Source organism: Oncorhynchus clarkii, chromosome 7 (assembly GCF_045791955.1).
Source record: "Oncorhynchus clarkii lewisi isolate Uvic-CL-2024 chromosome 7, UVic_Ocla_1.0, whole genome shotgun sequence".
Lineage (NCBI taxonomy): Eukaryota > Metazoa > Chordata > Actinopteri > Salmoniformes > Salmonidae > Oncorhynchus > Oncorhynchus clarkii.
In genome coordinates, this window is record NC_092153.1 from 10,155,872 (window position 1) to 10,170,226 (window position 14,355).

The window sequence follows — 14,355 nt, forward strand, 5'->3', positions numbered from 1 at the left end:
CTATTTTCCACTTTGTTGAATAATAGTGAAGACATCAAAACTATGAAATAATACATGTGGAATCATGTAGTAAACAAAAAAGGGTTAAACAAATCAAAATATATTTTAGATTCTTCAAAGTAGCCAATCTGTCTTGATGACAGCTTTGCATTCTCTCAACCAGCTTCACGAGGTAGTCACCTGGAATGCATTTCAATTAACAGGTATGCCTTTTTAAAAGTTCATTTCTGGAATTTATTTCCTTCTTAATGCATTGGAAGCAATCAGTGGTGTTGTGACAAGGTAGGGGTGGTATACAGAAGATAGCCCTATTTGGTAAAAGAGCAAGTCCATATTACAGCTCAAATAAGCAAAGAGAAATGACAGTCCATTGTTACTTTAAGGCATGAAGGTCAGTCAATGCGGAAACTGTCAAGAACGTAGAACGTTTCTTCAAGTGCAGTCGCAAAAACCATCAAGCGTTATGATGTAACTGGCTCTCATGAGAACCGCTAGAGGAAAGGAAGACCCAGAGTTACCTCTGCTGCAGAGGATAAGTTCATTAGAGTTACCAGCCTCAGAAATTGCCACCCCAAAAAATGCTTCACAGAGTTCGAGTAACAGACATCTCAACATCAACTGTTCAGAGGAGATTGCGTGAATCAGGACTTCATGGTCAAATTTCTGCAAAGAAACCACAACTAAAGGACACCAATAAGAAGAAGAGAATTACTTGGGCCAAGAAACACGAGCAATGGACATTAGACCGGTGGAAATCTGTCCTTTGGTCTGGAGTCTAAATTTGAGATTTTTGGTTCCAACCGCCGTGTCTTTGTGAGACACAGCGTAGGTGAACGGATTATCTCTGCATTTGTAGTTCCCACCGTGAAGCATGGAGGAGGAGGTGTGATGGTGTGGGGGTGCTTTGCTGGTGACACTGTCTTTGATTTATTTAGAATTCAAGACACACTTAACCAGCATGTCTACTACAGCATTCTGCAGCGATACGCCATCCCATCGGGTTTGTACATAGTGGGACAGGACAATGACCCCACACACCTCCAGGCTGTGTAATGGCTATTTGACCAAGAAGGAGAGTGATGGAGTATTGCATCAGATGACCTGTCCTCCACAATCACCCAACCTCAACACAATTGAGATGATTTGGGCTGATTTGGGATGAGTTGGACTGCAGAGTGAAGGAAAAGAAGCCAACAGCTCAGAATATGTGGGAACTCCTTCAAGACTGTTGAAAAGAAAAAGCATTCCAGGTGAAGCTGGTTGAGAGAATGCCAAGATTGTGCAAAGCTGTCATCAGCAAAGGGTGGCTACTTTGAAGAATCTCAAAAACAAAATATATTTTGATTTGTTCAACACTTTTTTGGTTACTACATGATTCCATACGTGTTATTTCATAGTGTTGATGTCTTCACATTTATTCTACAATGTAGAAAATAGTACAAATTAAGAAAAACCCTTGAATGATATATATATAGTGCATATCTAACCATACCTATTGAGCTGTCTGACTGGTGTTTATTTTTTTTACAGAAAATGATTCTATTATTGGTCTGACTGAAATGGCCAGAAATGAACTCATGTTTTTTTTATCCAGTTAAAATGCAAAGTGCCAGCTGAGCCATTTGTTGTTTTGGCCTTGCTTCCCTTTATCTTTCACATTTGGAGTCCCTCCCCCCTATCTCTATTTTGGCTCCAACTCTCATGACGCTTCGATGCCCTAGCAGCGCCCCAGACAAAGCAGCCTGTAGTCTGGTTTTGTTTCGTGCGACTCGCTCCAGCAGCAGCCTGCCTGTGCTCCTTAACCGCAGATATTTGATAAGCCTGTTACGAAACAACTTCCCCCCTTCGTCACACAGAACAGAGGTCTCTCGTGCAATGTCGTCACACAGAACAGAGGTCTCTCGTGCAATGTTCTTTCGCGAAGAGGTTCGCAGCCAAGGGAATTGTTCCACTCACTCACCGCAATGTGAGACAAGCAATTCGTCATTAATCTGTAATTTGTCCCTCTGTCTACATTCATTTACATTTCAATATAACATTTATATTTGTGACATTGGCCAATGCACACATTTGTGTGATTGTCTAGGCATACTGCATTGTGGCAATATAATATAATATGTATTAACATAATCATTAACAGAATTGAATTCATTAATACAATTACTAAATAAAATGGATTAGTTGTATTCCGATTGATTAATCATTTTCAGGGAAACGAGCGTGTCCAGACTTCAGATTACAACCATGGATGCGTTGGGCGCGCCATTATTCGAACGGATAAAACCTTGCTGGTCAGAAAAACAAGTCCCCTTATGCGCAATAATTTAATGGTCGTGTTATTCGTTTCCTGTAGGCAATTCAATGTGAAACCAAACCATTGCGCTCTCCCTCACTCCTTCTGGAGGTTGACGGCTTTGTTTGTTGGTGCATAAAACCAATCCAAAATAATACGGCCCTAAGCCTACCCAAAAAATCATTCAAAGGGTTTTACTTAATTTTACAGTTTGTATTGTTTTTTATTGCATCAGGGGATCAGCCTACACAGACACGTTTTGACAATGACAGTGTCAGGATTTAGGAAACACGGCAACACCCCTGGCTACGGGCATGGTGGTGGTTTTACAATGTGGATTCGCCTAACAAATTCATCAATAACGTAAACATGTAGGCTAGACTTTTTCCAACGACCTAGGTTATTTGTAGGCTATAGGCCTAGGATAAGACGAGCACCCAACAGATATCATGCCGTCTAATTGCACCGTTTATATTACAGAATCATAGACGTGTCATTCAAAGCACGGCGTGACAAATTCACAAAATCAATGGGTGGCGAGCAGAAACAGCCAGCCAAACACCACGGAGGTGTCCCTCACTTGACCTAAAACTTGGCTGCTCCAATTCGACGGGCCCAGGATCCCATTTCGGTAAAATATGTGCCCCTAGTGCAAGGTACCTCGGGGCTGTTATCCTTTCTACTTAGGTGCATTCTGGCTGCTGGTGAGAACGTCGCGTAAAGAAAACAATGTGTGGGCGTCAGGAGGCGTCCTTTTACGAGAGAGCGCAGAGAACCGTGCATACAGAGCTCCTGCTGCGGCACAAAAGCGCTCTGAAGCGGAGAGAAGAGCTCTCCTGTTTCCGGACCGCAGTCCCAGGGGAGACTCGCCTTGTAGAGGAAAAGCTTCAATCAAACTGTAACATCTCCAGCGGGAGTCAACTATGCAATTCTCTCTACAGCTCACTGCAGTGCCGTGGGTTTATTTTCCTTCACACTGATTGTGTAAAACTCGGGAAAATAGCGGACCTATATCCTATTAATAAATTCGGCATATGTTAGAAGTAGCCTATAGGCCTACTGTTAGAGAAAGGCCTCATTTAGGCCTACATGACAACAACCAGCTAATATTGTGACAGCAGAAAAAGCTTGACAACCGTGAGTCAATCAAGCTTATCGTTGATGCCTTATTACTCTTCCCATTGTTCAAAAGAAAAAGCCGAAATAAATGTTTATCTGACACCAAATGTTCTCGGCGGTTGGCCAACGACTTACTATTTCCATATCACATTTCAAGCTGGTGGATGAAGTAAAAAATATCCTCAAAACCACCGTCTCTCTGGACACGACTCGTCTGTCTGCCTGCGTTGAGTGCACAAAGGCTCCAGCAAGACCGAGATGGCTGCGCTAAAAATAAACAACCCGGGTTGACAGAATGGGGGGCGTAGGCCTTCACCAAATACATGCAGAATGCGAGTAGGGAGGTCTCTTCTCAGATAAATCATGTTAAAAGTATGATTTTGACAATACCAATTGGTTAGGCAAGCTGTTTAATCCGTTCTTGTGTCCTGAAATCTGTTATTTGAACATAAAAACGGGTCTACAGGTACTTGCGTAACTGTTGTAATGGATGTCTTTCAAGACGTATCCAAGTTGTAGGCCTAATTGTTCGTATGTGACAGCATTCATTAGATTCGACTGTCATATGAGATATGCCTAGATAGTTGTCAACAGCATGATAGCCTTCATTTATGCCAAATGCAAATGCCATGCGGGTAAATTGCGCTCTCATAGCCCCCATACCAAGTTGGTTAAATTGAAATATGAACAAAAAACATTCCTAGTCTTGAAATGCAATCAGTTTGAAATTGGTTCTTCAGTAGGCCTATAAAGGACAATATTTTGTGAATAATCTCTGTGACAATGGGCCTACTAAACCAACCCCTCGGTCTTAATGCCACATTCAGCTTTCAATTAGGCTACCAAGTATTCGGGATTAATTTATGGTAGCAAAGTAGGAAACAGGAAACAAATTCCAGATAACTTTTGTGAAATAAACAGCCTAGGCCTGTATTATTTTCCTATGAGCCTAAAGCGCAGTAAGTTGCTTCTCCACTGTGTTCGCTCTGTTCTTGGAGTAAAAGTTTAAAAACACAAATGGAGGCGTTTTTATGAGTCCAAAAACACTGCACTCCGTTGCTGCGTCTGCGCTTGCTTGTGTCTAATACTGTATATGCAACGAGTCGAATTCCGTAGCGCAGCCTGTGACAAGAGTCATTTCCCGTCCCCGGGGCGAGGGGAGGTCTTCAGTTCGGACTCGTTTAAGTTAAGGCGACAGAACACGTCAAGTTGCCAACATGACAAGATTATATAGTGTACAAGAAAACAGACCTTGCATCATCCAATGTGGGACAGAAACCTTATACACGTTTACGTAGGCTTACATTATCCTGCAGGACACCTACACCCGTCTGTCTCAATGAGCTCGATCACCGAGCCCGTTATAACAATTCATTTAAAGCCTGATTGCCGCATTCTATTCATGAAGTCGTTCATGAATGGAAAACCATACAGCCCACCACACCATCATCCACTCGCTGAAATGCGCAGTGAAATTACACAGATGACCTCCACAAGCGTTTATCTGCAAAGTCGTTCCACAATGTATATGGGATGGTGTCAAAAATGGGCGAGGCACTAAATTAAGACGGAATCTTTATTTTTATATATAGAAAACGCCTATAGGCCGATTCCCACAGAGACTGAATGAATGTGTTTATGCCAGGCCATTCATTTGAAACATGAGAATTAGATTAGCCTACATCGAAATCACACGAGCTACACGCTTTTTTTTGTTGTTGACATTTTCCTTTAAATTTAGCTGACTGGCTGAAAAAAAGGTTAGCTGGAAAGTCCCGTGACAACGTTAGATCTCTCATTATGACTTACTAAGAGTTTGGATGAACGATAAACCATGTAGGCTTAATCAACACTAATGAATACATTTCCGTTACCAAACCATCCAATATCACACCATCATCAATAGGCTACAATATTTCTATAGAAACGGGTGTAGGGCTAGACTAGGTTTATACAAAGCCTATGTGAAACATGAATTCTACTAGGTTAACAAATATCTCTCGGTACACCAAAACATTGGCAAGCAACTAAATATTCCACTTAAATACGCAGTTCTTTGTAGAAGCCCTTATCAGATGGCCAAGTCTCCATATAGTCAGAGCGACGCCGAACAAGATCGAATCTTCAGACTCGAGCATGACAGAAAAGCAAGCAAAACTAAACATGGAAAGGAAAACCAAGGCACAAACGTTAACAAAAATAATATTAGCCTACCTGATAGAAATTCCAGAATAATTTCTCTAAATTATATTGTCCTTGGCCAAAACGCAAAATGTCGAGTTGGAACTTTTTTGGCCGTGTTCTCTAGGATCCACGAGTCAGTCAAAACGACCCAACGAGAGTTCGTGCGTCGGGGGTTAATATCACTTTTGTAATTTAACTTTACAGCAAATAGGGGTGACAATGTTGTGCTTGTTAAATGACATGTAGGTAAGATTAGACTACGAAAACATCCTTAGTCTTTATACATTTCCAGTTGGTAAAAATCCGGGAATGACGAGTCGGCGACAATGAACGAACAGATCCACGGAGTCGCAGTGATAGGCTACGTTTCTGCCCCCAGTGAATATATCCATTAGTAAAAATACACCAAGTGAATCGTTGTCGTGAATGTTTCAAGGAGCACAGGTGGCAACAACGGTCGTAGGTCTCAATAAACAATAAACTAATTCAGTCTGGTTATGCATTGCAGCGCCATGTTGAGCTCGCCATACAGCACACACGCCACCTCAAAAATATGGCGAGAATTTCCGTTTTCAACAAATAAAGAATGCTAACAGTGCCCATTGTCTTCAGTGAGAGGCTAGGGTGTTTCTGTCAATGTTCCCATTCGTTTTTATTTCGTCCTAGTTTTACTGTTCCGTTTTCTTCCGTATGGTACCATTCAGAGCACTCACAACTACCGCCTCCAAACGTACAGCGGAGAATGAGTGCCTGCGCCTTGGTTCCAGTCGAAGACTCTACCCAGAAGGCCAATCGGGGAACCGCAATTACCATAAACCTCCAGCACGCTTCGCTCCACCAGCGCTCTCCACAGCGAAAACAAAGGGAGGGAGGAGGGAGAGCGAAAGAGACCGCCAGCGAGCGAGCGAGCGAGCGAGCGAGATATTGAAGGTTACTGTGTATATTCGTTTTGTTTCTTCCCGGGCAATAGATTATGCTATATGCCTACATGTATTTTTTTGCTCAGTGTTGGGTATGGCATATTGTCAAGTCTATGTCCCATTCCAGGTATATATAATATTATAACATTTTCTAACCCAATTATATTGTATCATTTGTATACTTCTACTTTGAAGAAAGCAACAAACAGAAGACTTCATTCTCGAATTTACCCTACACTCTTAGAAAAAAAGGTTCTGGATAGAACCAAAAAGGGCTCTATGCTTGCTTCATATATTGGTTCCATATAGAATAGTATATGAATCCCTTATGGTTCTATATTACCCAATTTTGGTTCAGGAAGAAGAACCCTACAAAAGGGTTTTATATAGAATCTTTAGGTGTGCCATATATGAAGCAAGCATAGAGCCCTTTTTGGTTCTATCCAGAACCTTTTTTTCTAAGAGTGTAGGGTCAATTCGAGTATGAAGTCTTCTGTATGTTGCTTTCTTCAAAGTAGAAGTACACAAATGATACAGTATAATTGGGATAGAAAATGTTATAATATTATCTATCCCCGGAATCATTGGGACATAGACTGGACAATATACCATACCCAACACTGACAGCAAAACATATATTTAGACATATAGCATAATCTATTGCCCAGGTCTATAACCACAGATCTAGGATCACCTGACCCCAAATCAATCCTAAATCTAAGGAATAGAATAGAATGGAATATAATGGAAACAGACTAGAGAGATATACAATTATTGGCGCTGTATCATGAGAAAAACTACCAATTTCGTTTAAAACTGTGCAAAAGGAAGCATCATAATAGCTCAAACCGGGTCCGCGTATTAATGACAGACAACTCTCCCCCTACAGTCCCATGGGAACTAACCCGTGGGGTTATGCCGCTTCATTGCGCTCTGCACCGCGGTGGATTTCACATGAGCACGATGAATGCACACACAGTAAAGGCATTACATGCGATCGATACGCAGTGGTGAAACGGTTGTTGAATAGATAACGGTTCCTTTCTAAAGGGATTTCTATAAAACCGTTTTTTCTACCGCCACATAGGCCTAACTAACAACTACTGTCAACCGAATATGAGGCAACATTGCAATTAGTTGGCTTATAAAGTTAGATCCAAACGTGTCAAATGTTATTAGATTCAATTGTTGACTATAATGAAGTACCTGGAGATTGGACATGTTTAATTTATTCTGAGAATGTACACACAGATGATGAGATTGGCGCGATCCGCGAAGGGGGTGTGTCGAAAAAAGGGGCGAGGAAACAAAGTTGGCAAAGCCCTTGTCAGCAATATTCAGCATCAAAGCCAAACTTGCTATTGACAGTGAGTGCATTTGTCGATTTCTTGTGAACATGCCCTCTGGACCTTTTATGGCACATAGGCTACAGGTCTGGAACTATATGGCACTGTCAGTGCGCTCGACACACAGGCCTGTGGTCGCTTGCTCAAGTTCCATTAAAGCTGTTTCCCTTCAGGTACTGTAGGTTTAGGCCTATGGGCTTTATAAATCACGCCAGAAAAACGGTGGGGTAATGGGGTGTGTTTCTTTTACATACTAAGGCGAGGCTGTGTATCTTATTTGTCAGCGCATTTGTAATGGCCTACGCATTAAGATTCGTGCGTCATTTTCCTAATGGTTTGTCAGACGCTTGTTGATTCTTTCCAATCAACACCTAATGAAGGAACAATGACCTGTAGGCTCTCCATGTATTTAGCCCTGGTTACATGTAGGCCTGCCTACATGTGTGAGCGCTATCAAAATTGAATATTCCTTTTATATCAGCTGGTGCTCCCTAAAACACTGAGATGACACTGGACCAACATCAAGCGCATGGTAGTGGTAATGCGGGTTGGCACTTCGAGACAGATGGACGCCTTGCAATGGAAAACCGGTCGCAACCCAACACCAGGTTCAAGCGAGCCCGTAATGGTGCAAACCATCTGTGATGGTGCATTACTGCCACCTTCTGGACAGTTGTGTTCATTAAGATTTGGCACACAAGAAAATAGCGCAACACCTTAGTCTTTTACCCGTGTAGTGGCACTGTTATTACACCGTATCAACATTGTATTAACACTTGCCCCCAATCCCCCCTTCCCCAAACACGTGTAAATATTGGACTATAAAGTGTGCCTTCCTATATTATACGTATGCTACGATGTTTATTCTATTCAACTGAGCCATTTACTGCATGTTGCTATTCTTGTATTTTCTTATTTCTTATTGTTTTGCATTGTCGAGAAGGAACCTGCAAGTAATCATTTCATTGGACAGTGTATACTATGTGTATCCGTACACAAGTCTAATAAAACTTGAAACAGGTGGCCTAACTGGCCACTTATTCATAAAGTGTCTTGGTGCTGATCTATGATCAGTTTTAGCTTTTTGGATGATAATGAACAAGATCACATGGACAGGGAGGACCTGATCCTAGATCAGCACTCCTGCTCTGAGATGCTTTATGAATATGGCCCCTGGAGAGCAGTGGAAAGGGAGAACCCCCAAAGATGGGGGGGAAGAAGCCCAGTAGTGTCCCTGTAGATAGATAGAGCCATTTTCCTGATACATAGAAACTAGTCTGAAACCTATCCCTAGGCAACACAATGGTGTGGTATAAATGAAGGACTCTTTTGGCATAGAGGAAATACGTAGTTCCTCTTTGCCAAAAACATCCATTGTTGAAACCAGACCTTAGTCACTGTGTTGCCGAGGGTCGGTTTCTAAGACTATGTAGACCCCATAGCACCAGGCAGTGTCACACCTTACCCTGCCATAACACTGGGTAACTGAAGTGTCACCAAGGACAGACCATTTGAGGAGTTTAGTTAATATCAGGGTGGGGGTCAATTCCATTTTAATTCCAGGCAATTCAGAAAGTAAACCAAATTCCAATTCCAAATTTTTCTCATTGAAAAGCATAGAAGATAATTGGAATTTCAGTGCACTTCCTGAATGGACTGGAATTTAAATGGTATTGAAACCCTGGTGAATATTGCGTTAATGGTCCAAAAGCTACGGCTAAATCATTCTGCATGATTTACTCTACACATCCAATAGTGTTCATATCTACATGGCAGGCCTGTGTTTCTTTGAGTTTAAGACCATGTTGATAGGAAATCAGTCATTATAAAAGTGTATTGCAACAGACAACCTCTTGCCAGACAAATTCTTTCACAAACATCACTGGAACAAATACTGTTATAAAACCACAGCCTGTGACCATTTACATGAGCTGTTTGTGTGGTGGTGTGGCGTGTTACTTTCCACTGTGTAATATATTTTGTTCCTGTGATCTTCACTGCAATTTCCTTGAACATTTCCACAGAAGTTACAGCTTTAGAACAAAAAGGAAGTTAAGCAGCTGATTACTGTAATCATGACATTTTACTAGAAGATAGTTACACTAATGGATTGACCATTCATGAATACAATAACACACTAGTCCAGCGTTTCCCAAACTCGGGACCCCAAGGGGTGCATGTTTCGTTTTTTGCCCTAACACTGCACAGCTGATTCAAATGATCAAATATTGATAATTAGTTGATTATTTGAATCCGCTGTGTAGTGCTAGGTCAAAAACTGAAACATGCACCCTTTGGGGTCCAGAGGACCGAGTTTGGGAAACACTGCAGTAGACCTACATCATGCATGTGTTTTAGTGCAAATAAATGTCAAAGTAGGGGGAAATAAAGAAACACGTATTTATTCATTACTGACTAGCGGTAGAAAGGGGTGATAGGATACAGGCATATTCACAACAGTATTTTAGTTATTGTTCACTAACATTGTCACATGACTTGAAGAATATACCCATTGCAGAAGTTGTTAGTTTGCGCTTGTGGAAGCATGAACTATACTGCAATTGTAGTTATTGATACAAGTTCAGGATGGAATCTTCTTGGTGGTGATGTGATCTATGTCACTGATTTCTGTCAAAACAACAATGCAATTAGTCTTTTAAAAAGACCATACCTACAGTCAGTTACATCATAATATGTTGTATGGTTTTCAGTATTTGATACTGTTAAGTTTAATCAATTTGTGAGGGAGAATGCTGCAACTGTTCAGGTGGTGTACAACAAGTCTCTTACCTCTGGTCTGCATCTTGAGGTGGTCTTAGTTTTATAAGACAGTTTCTGTTCTGACATGCCAAGGCCACGATATGTACTGAAATACAAACCAACAACATAGGATATGTCAATATCAACATTGCACAAGCAACATTGGCTACTCAGCAAACATTTACATGTTAAACTATTTCAAACTTTTATATTATCTAGTATTTCCATTTACACACCCAGGATCATAACCATCAGAATTACATTCAGAACACTGTAAATGGACAGAAGACAGTTCTCCCATGATGACCTGTAGCTGGACGTCTGGTTTGGATAGTCTGTGGAAAAAAATATAAATAACCCACAGACAATGTAAAATGTCCTGAGTTATTCTAAACCACATCTAAAACTGAAAAACAGTATTTTCCATTATTGGGAACATACCCAAAAGGTAGCTCATATGTCACCATACATATCTGTACACCATACATATCTGTAGACCATACATATCTGTACACCATACATATCTGTAGACCATACATATCTGTACACCATACATATCTGTACACCATACATATCTGTACACCATTCATATCTGTACACCATACATATCTGTACACCATACATATCTGTACACCATACATATCTGTACACCATACATATCTGTACACCATACATATCTATACACCATACATATCTGTACACCATACATATCTGTACACCATACATATCTGTACACCATACATATCTGTAGACCATACATATCTGTACACCATACATATCTGTACACCATACATATCTGTACACCATACATATCTGTACACCATACATATCTGTACACCATACATATCTGTACACCATACATATCTGTACACCATACATATTCATCATTGAATGAAATGTGCACTTACCAGTGGTCATGAGTCTGGTACCATTGCTAAATAGGAGACTCTGGTCTTCTTTCTTTGCACAGTAGTACACTCCACAATCATCTACTGTTACATTATGTATGAACAATCTATTTCCTGTTTCTAATGAATATGTCTGTCTATAATTATTATTGTAATAAAAAGCAGCAGGACTACTACCAGTGAAAGAGTGGAGTATGAACAATGGAGGCTGTGGTTGGTGCTGAATGTACCAGTATGCACTTTCTATGTTAACGGAACCATTTATGATTGTATTCTGTCCAAGTTCCACCAGTGTCTCTGTCAAGCCATCAGCTCCCCGACAGCATATAAGGAGACCTAGAAACACACAGGTAATTACACATTTGACTCCTAAGTTATTAATTGTAGTAACAAAATAATTGTCTTACACAACAAATGTCCCACAACTCTCAGTATTGTCTCAAATTTGTGGTGGTGATTGGGTTGTTGTCCTGCTTGTGTAGCAGTTGCCTGTTTGAGTGTTCTTTGCTGCTGTACAGACAAACCACAACGTTGTTTTATAGGGTGCTAGAGGTCAGACCAATCATAGGCAAGTCCAAAGGCATACTCCTTTGTAGGCATGCAATATTTACTATCACAAGTTTGAAATTCAAGTCCTGAATTTAATAGCAATATATTTAATTGACCCCACCACCACCACAACCACCACCTTCAAACAGTAGCCATGTCTTGATTGTCAGATAACTTTCAACTTCAACTTACATTACTAGTGGATCACTGTACAAGACACTACAAGTAGTCATAGTACACTTCAATCTGTCTGGTCCGTCATGACATCTCAAGTCAGAGTCAGGTCGAGTCAGTGTATGTGTCATTCTGAATATTTCACTTTTTAGATTTACATCGACTGTGTCAAGTGAGAAGGTGTATTTAATATGTCTGGAGTAGATTGACCTCAAGAGACACATGTAAGAAGGGGTGTGTTATAATGAGGCTCTGTTGGCTGTAAGGGACAAAGTGGAGTTTTTATTATTTCTTCTGCACTCCTCTTCTGCTCATCCCTCAAACGATTTCAGTGCAGCCGTAATCAACACAACATCTGACAAAAGAGGATGTGGTGATTGGTGTCAACTTGTTACATGACCACATTCTCATTCTGCAGAAAGTCAAAAATAAGGTGTTCGTTTTTCTCTTGCCAATACAGCACTAATGTCAGAGGAAGTCTCAATACATCACTGGGGCCAAGCTTCCTGCCTTCCAGGACCTATATACTAGGCTGTGTCAGAGGAAGGCTCAAAACATTACTGGGGCTAAGCTTCCTGCCATCCAGGACCTATATACTAGGCTGTGTCAGAGGAAGGCCCAATACATAACTGGGGCCAAGCTTTCTGCTATCCAGGACCTATATACTAGGCGGTATCAGAGGAAGGCCCAATACATCACTGGGGCTTAACTTCCTGCCATCCAGGAACTACATACTAGGCTGTGTCATAGGAAGGCCCAATACATCACTGGGGCCAAGCTTCCTGCCATCCAGGACATATATACGCTGCGGTGTCAGAGGAAGGCTCAAAACATTACTGGGGCTAAGCTTCCTGCCATCCAGGACCTATATACTAGGCTGTGTCAGAAGAAGGCCCAATACATAACTGGGGCCAAGCTTCCTGCCATCCAGGAACTACATACTAGGCTGTGTCATAGGAATGCCCAAAACATCGCTGGGGCCAGGCTTCCTGCCATCCAGGACCTATATCCAGTGGGGCAAAAAAGTATTTAGTCAGCCACCAATTGTGCAAGATCTCCCACTTAAAAAGATGAGAGAGGCCTGTAATTTTCATCATAGGTACACTTCAACTATGACAGACAAAATGAGAAAAAAAATCCAGAAAATCACATTGTAGGATTCTTAATTAATTTATTTGAAGCATGGTGGTGGCAGCATCATGCTGTGGGGATGTTTTTCAGTGGCAGGGACTGGGAGACTAGTTAGGATCGAGTGAAAGATGAATAGAGCAAAGTACAGAGAGATCCTTGATGAAAACCTGCTCTAGAGCGCTCAGGACCTCAGACTGGGGCAAATGTTTACCTTCCAACAGGACAACGACCCTAAGCACACAGCCAAGACAACGCAGAAGTGGTTTTGGGACAAGTCGGCCTCCTGAGTGCCGCAGTGGTCTAAGGCACTGCATCTCAGTGCTAGAATGTCACTACAGACCCTGGTTCGATCCCAGACTATCACAACTGGCCGTGATTGGGAGCCCCGTAGGGCAGCGCACAATTGGCACAGCGTCATCCGGGTTAGGGGAGGGTTTGGCCAGGGTAGGCCGCCATTGTAAAATAAGAATTTGTTCTTAACTGACTTGCCTAGTTAAATAAAGGTTAAATAAAAGTTTTTTTTAAGTATCTGAATGTCCTTGATTGGCCCAGCAAGAGCCCAGACTTGAACCCGATCGATCGAACATCTCTGGAGAGAAAATAGCTGTGCAGCAACGCTCCCAATCTAACCTGACAGAGCTTGAGATGATCTGCAGAGAAGAATGGGAGAAACTCCCCAATACAGGTGTGCGAAGCTTGTAGCTTCATACCAAAGAAGACTCAAGGCTATAATCGCTGCCAAAGGTGCTTTAAAACCTCTTGGAACTACCCCTCCCGGATCCGGGAGAATTGTCATCAACTGACACTAATTAGCATAACGCAACGGACAAAAAATCTTACTAGAAAATATTAATTCATGAAATCACAAGTGAAATATATTGAAACACAGCTTAGCCTTTTGTTAATCACCCTGTCATCTCAGATTTTGAAATTATGCTTTACAGCCAAAGCAAGACAAGCATTTGTGTAAG

At 41.4% G+C, this 14,355-nt stretch overlaps 1 protein-coding gene across 2 annotated transcripts in view; it reads right to left on the minus strand.

The window, feature by feature from the left end:
• The window catches only part of LOC139412857 (BCL6 corepressor), a 127,303-nt gene that overhangs the window by 82,134 nt on the left and 30,814 nt on the right, over positions 1-14,355 (minus strand). Inside the window, exon 1 of one of the 2 annotated variants that reach the window (XM_071159606.1) lies at positions 5,627-6,330. The exons of the other annotated variant lie outside the window; for it this stretch is intronic. The gene's annotated coding sequence lies outside the window, so the exon portion shown is untranslated. Of the gene's footprint in view, positions 1-5,626; positions 6,331-14,355 lie in introns of those variants that run through there. 2 annotated transcript variants of the gene reach the window in all.